The following is a 6,003-nucleotide window of genomic DNA, read 5'->3' as shown; positions in this document are numbered from 1 at the left end:
AAGAGTCTGTTGGCAAAACCAAATACTAAGTATTAATCCGGTAATACTTAATACTTAATATTCCAATAAGTTATATCAGCAAGAGAACATTTTTCTTATCTTAAAAAACTAAATATGTAAAATCTAAAGGAAATGGAATCTTCTCCAGCTTAGCATGAGATCTCAGGGATTTTACTAGATGAGTAAAAGTAACCAAGAGTCAGGACTGTGGTGATTGGATAGGCAAAGGGGCTAAAAAAATCACATATGCAGAATATCCAAAAAGAATTTTCTGACAATGTCATTGCAAGCGAGATCAATGAAATGTGGTTCGTATGTTTGTATTACATAAACAAGACTGTACATCTTTAAGGTTGCTGAATTTCTTTCATGCATAAGAAAGAATATTACTGAACACTCTGTGAGACAGGTCTAGTGATGCCCTCTGTGCTGTGAGATTCCGGGTCCCTAAAACTCAAGGTTTTTTGAGAGCTTGCAGAAAGATTATCTTGAGTGTATAACTTTGACTTGTGGGTTGAACAGCTAAGGAACTATCACGTGATTAGAATGTCTTGGGAACAGAGAAAAGCAGGTGGATTATAAAGTGGATGTCAGGTCCTATATAAGAACCAAGAAGGTATGGTTGAGTAAGGTGTATCAGTGGAGAGATGTCAGTACAGCAGGGTAAAGAGATCTGGATAAGGAATAATGTAAGGCCATAAAGGAATTGGTTGAAATCTTGGAAAATTGAAAACTCTGTAACATCAACATAAAACTTAGAGTCTACCACCCTGAGAAAAAGGATACATTTGCAAAGGAGAATATTGGGATGCATCAGGCTTTAAGAGGCTAACTTTTGGAATCTTTCAAAATCCTAACAGAAAACACTTTCAAGTCGGAGAAAGAGTATTATTTAAATATATTTCCAACAATATCACTTTACTATTTTACACTATGTAGTTGTATACATGGTCTTTAGTATTAATAAAACATTTGGTCTCAGAATATAATTTCTTACTATGGTATTGGTGTCCTCATGCTATATTTTCCACATGCCACAGATCAAGACATGATATACTTGCAGGTGTAATGAATCTATGTAATTTTGAGAAGCCTGTTGAATTTTTTTTAGTGAGTAATCTGCAAAGTCTAGAAAAGTACATCCCTCTTTTTAAATTGAAAAGTAGTATAATCGTAATAGTAAATGTGATTATTAACAATATACTGTACTTTCTCAAAAAAAGAAGTGAACCATTGGGATGAATGAAGGAATCCCAGTTTGGCTCAATATTTCATAAATCAAATCTGGGAGTTAATCAAAAGAATTATTACCATGTCTTTGAATTCCCATCTCTACCACACCACTGTCAGCATGACAAACATCATCATTAACGTTAACATCACAAGCACCACCAGGAAAATATCCGTTTGTATCACATGTTATTATTCAAATGATAGTAAAAGAATGATTTTGTTTTCAGGTAAGCTGATAAAATTGCAGAGGAATGCTTAAAACCTGCAAAACAAAATGATCCTCCCATGAAAGATAGTTAAATATATGGATATGATAAAAACAAATGTTATTAAACAAGGGACACCCTTTTCCTCTTTGATTATAGTAATCGTTAAGTCTAGCCATACTATTCAGTTTCCATTAGAGTAACAGAATCAATGATAAAACAGAAGAAAAAGATGATGATGAAAAAGGAGTAAGAGGAGGTGGGTAGGAAAATCAGAAAGAGGATGAGGAGAAAGAAGAAGAGTTTGGGGAGAGGGATACAGAAAGGAAAAAAAGCTGCTAGGAGTTTTTGAGCATTTATCTCCATGCCATGAATAGTATAAGGCATTTTTTCATACATTAACCAACTAGATTATAATAAAAACTACTATCTGGGATATGTACTTTCATTCTGTACAGAAAAAGAAACAACTAAAAAAAATGAAGAGGCAACCCACAAGAGAGAAAGAAAATATTTGCAAACCACAATGTGTGCTAAGGGGTTAATATCCAAAATGTATAAGGACTCAACACTACAGTAAGAAAATAAATAATCCAATTAACAATGGCACAAAATATGAATAGACATTTCTCAAAAGTAAACATACTTTTTACTGTTATTGGAAATAATGCTCACCAAATTAAAACCTCATACCTGTTAGTATGAATTAAAACCTCAGTGAGATAAACCTCACACCTGTTGGAATGATTATTACAAAATGATGAACTAAGTGTTGGTGACGATGCAGAAAAACAACGAGATGGCAGGCAACAGGAACCCCTGAACACTGTTGGTGGGAAGGGAAATTAGTAGAGCCATTATGGGAAATTGTTGAAGTTTCCTAAAAAATCAAAAGCAAAACTACCATATTTTCCAGCAATCCCACTCTAGGTGTTATATCTAAAGGAATTGGAATCCATATGTTGAAGGAATATCTGCACTGTCATATTCATTGCAGTATTATTCACAGTAGTATATATATATATATATATATATATATATATATACACACACACACACAATGAAATGCTATTCAGCTTTAAAAAAAGAGAATTATCTTATTAGTGACAACATGGATGAAACGGGAAGATATTATGTTAAGTGAAATAATGCATCACTGAAAGACAAATATTACATGATGTCACTTATATTTGAAATCTTAAAAAGTTGAATTCATAAAATGAAGTGTAGAATGATGCTGGTCAAAGAGTACAATGTTTCAGTTGAACAGGAGAAATAGTTTTGAGATCTATAAACCAGATTGGTGACTACAGTTAGTAACAATCCATGCTATATTGTCATGTGCTGCATAACGACATTTCAGCCAACTGTGGACTGCATGTAGGATGGTGATCCCTTAAGATTATAAAGGAGCTGAAAGATTCTTATTGCCTAGTGATGTGGTAACCCTCATAATGTCATGGTATAATACATTATCACGTGTTTGTGGCGATACTGGTATAAACAAGCCTGATGAGCTGGCAGTCATATAAAAGTATAGCATGTGCAATTATGTATGGTATATCATGCTTGATAATGATAATCAGCTATGTTTATGCACTGACTATACTATATTTTTATTATTGTTTTACAGTGTACTCTTTCTCTTTATTTACAAAAGAAAAGTTAACTATATAACAGCCTCAGGTAGGGACCTCAGGGGATATCCCAAAAGAAGGCATTATTATCATAGGAGATGACAGTTCCTTGTGTCTTTTTGCCCCTGAAGACCCTCCAGTGGGACAAGGTGTGGAGGTGGAAGGCAGTGATATTGATGATCCTGACCCTGTGTAGACCTAGGATAATATGTGTATTTGTGTCTTACTTTTTTAACAGAAAATCGTAAAAAGTAAAAGAAAATACAAATGCAAGTTTTAAAAATAGAAAAAAGCTTATACAATAAAGATTTAAAGAAAGAAAATATTTTATAGAACTGTACAACGTGTGTGTGTGTGTGTGTGTAAATTTTAAGCTAAAAGTTATCACAAAAGAGCGAAAAAGTTTTTAAAGCAAAAAAATTTACAATAAGCTAAGGTTAATTTATAATTGAACCAAGAAAACTATGTTATTAATTATGTAACTCAAGTGTACAGTATTTTTAAAGCCTACAGTAGTGCACAATAATGTCCTAGGCCTTCATTTTCACTTGCGACTCACTCAGCGACTCAGCCAGAGCAACTTCCAGTCCTGCAAGCTCCATTCATAGCAAGTGCCTTATACAGGTGAATCATCTTATATATTTTACACTGTATTTTTACTGTGCCGTTTCTATGTGTAGACACACAAATACTTGCCTTGTTACAATTTCCTATATTATTCAATCACTAACTTGCTGTACACATTCGTAGCCTAGGAGCTATACCATACAGCCGAGGAATGTAGTAGGCTATAACTTTATGTTTGTGTAAATAACACTCTATGATGTTCACACAATGACAAAATTTACTAATAACCCATTTCTCAGAGCTATCCTCATTATTAAGGTATACACCAAGAGAGTAAATTTCAAATGTCTCACCAAAAAAAAAGTGAGATGATGGATATATTAATTAGCTTTACTTAATCATTTCACATCATATTCATATATTAAAATATCACATTGAACCCCATAAATAGATACAAATATGGTTTGTTAATTTAAAATAATATTAATATTATTATCAGTTATCAGTTAAGTTTGTGAGCAGATTTAAAGATCTGCTTATTGATGTTTCTTGGGCTAATGCCTATTATCTGATCATTGCTTTTGTTCTTGGCATCCTTACACACTATACCTGCTGAAAAATATAGACGCATCATCCTAAGTTCTACACTGTTTTATTTTCCTTTTTATTATTATTTTTTTAATTTGGAGATCCGGAATTGAAACTCGTGTTTATCCTAACTTGTGTAGACTTTTTTAAATGCACTATCACTACCACTGTGTTGTTAAACACCCTCGCTTCCTTGCTCCAGTGTCAGAACTGTGGTTGAATTTTTGGCAAAAATTATCAGAAGCAGCCTTTAACAGTTTCTATCAACTTTTAAGTTCAGGGAGTGTTTGGAGTGGTTTTGTGTGATTTTCTGGAATGGAATTTAACCAGAAAACTATTATTTTTATAGTTATATTGAGAAATAGCTCAGAACAGCTTTAAGTACTAAAATAGAGCCAGGAAGTCATTTAATAGCATCTTCAGTATCTTGATTCTCACCAACACCAAGTTGGGACTTTGGGAAAGTATGTATGAGTGAACTCTCCTGAATCACTGATCCCACTTATTGCAGTAACTGATGTTTCCTTGGAGGTTTCCCATCTACTCAATTCACTCAGCCAAGTTTATGAGATGTGACAGGTTTGTAGTGGAAGGAGATGTCTGCTATTTATATAGTAGCGAATAAAATTTGACTGTAAACTTAAGGAAAGTTTTGCAAAGATACTTTCTTTTTCTCTAATTTCCTGTGCTTTATTTTATGTGATTTATACTCAACTCCACGCACCCTGACATAAAACTCACTTTCTCTATTAAAAAATATCGAAGTGTTTGAAACAGATGTGTTTAAAAAATAAGAAATGGTTTCTTTTGTATGTGAATGGTATCGCATAAGTAATTTTTACATAACCTTATATGAATTGAAAGTTAGAAACAATATTTATAAAATTAGATGTGTTCTAACAGCTTTTTATATTTTCCCCAGTATTCTATTTATTAGAATAGTTAACTTCAGTGTGAAGATAACTGTGTATCTTATCTCCTTAGAAAACAGAGCAAAGAAGGCATTTTGATGGCAATTATCTACTTGTTTTGTTTGTTTGTTTTTGTTTGTTTGTTTCTGTTTTGTTTTGTTTTTCTGTCTGAAAGCATTATTATTAATCAACTGAAGTTTGGAAGCCATTGTTTGGAGAGTTTTGGTACCAATATTGGTGTTAGTACTTTTAATGAGCTTTTAATGAAAAATGTAATTTATCTCTATTTCATTGCTTTACCTTCATATTCATAAGATTCTAGAAAAATAAGAAAATTTCTAATTATTAAAATAATGCCCTTCCATCCCATGTCAGTCTTTAACAGTAAACAAATATTTACAGATTTGCTTTAAAAAGCCATTTTTTGTTTGATTTTTGTGGCTATTAACAGGACCCCATGTGGGAGAGCCTTTTTGTGTAGCAGGTTGTAACCACAATCACTACAAGATAATTCCAAGCCTACTTGTTTTATCCATACAGTTGGTTTAATCACAAATGGCTGGCTTAAAATTAAATGCCAGATATACTTTAAATTTCATATAAGGTATGAAATTTGAAAAACGTGAAAATTTAAGGAGAGAGTGATAGCTGAGACAGCTAGGGAGTAAGGCTTTAAAACACACAGTTCTGAGGTGGTAGTCTTTCCCTCCACCCTAGCACTTTTAAGATATTATTTCAATGTCTTCAGGCTTTCATTGTTTATGATGATAAGTCACACTCATTTGAAATGTTATTATCCTGTATGAAATGCAATTTGCCTTCAGTTTTACATTGCAACTCTTTGACCATATATGTAGGTTG

General features: G+C 32.8%; 1 protein-coding gene across 1 annotated transcript in view; it reads left to right on the top strand.

Annotated features, from left to right (window-relative positions):
• LOC134732578 (uncharacterized) overlaps positions 1 to 6,003 on the top strand; it is a 208,096-nt gene that overhangs the window by 120,632 nt on the left and 81,461 nt on the right. The window lies entirely within an intron of this gene.

This window comes from Symphalangus syndactylus, chromosome 15 (assembly GCF_028878055.3).
Source record: "Symphalangus syndactylus isolate Jambi chromosome 15, NHGRI_mSymSyn1-v2.1_pri, whole genome shotgun sequence".
NCBI classification, from domain to species: Eukaryota; Metazoa; Chordata; class Mammalia; order Primates; family Hylobatidae; genus Symphalangus; species Symphalangus syndactylus.
Note: the sequence above shows the minus strand (reverse complement) of the source record. Positions and strands in the feature narration are given on the sequence as shown.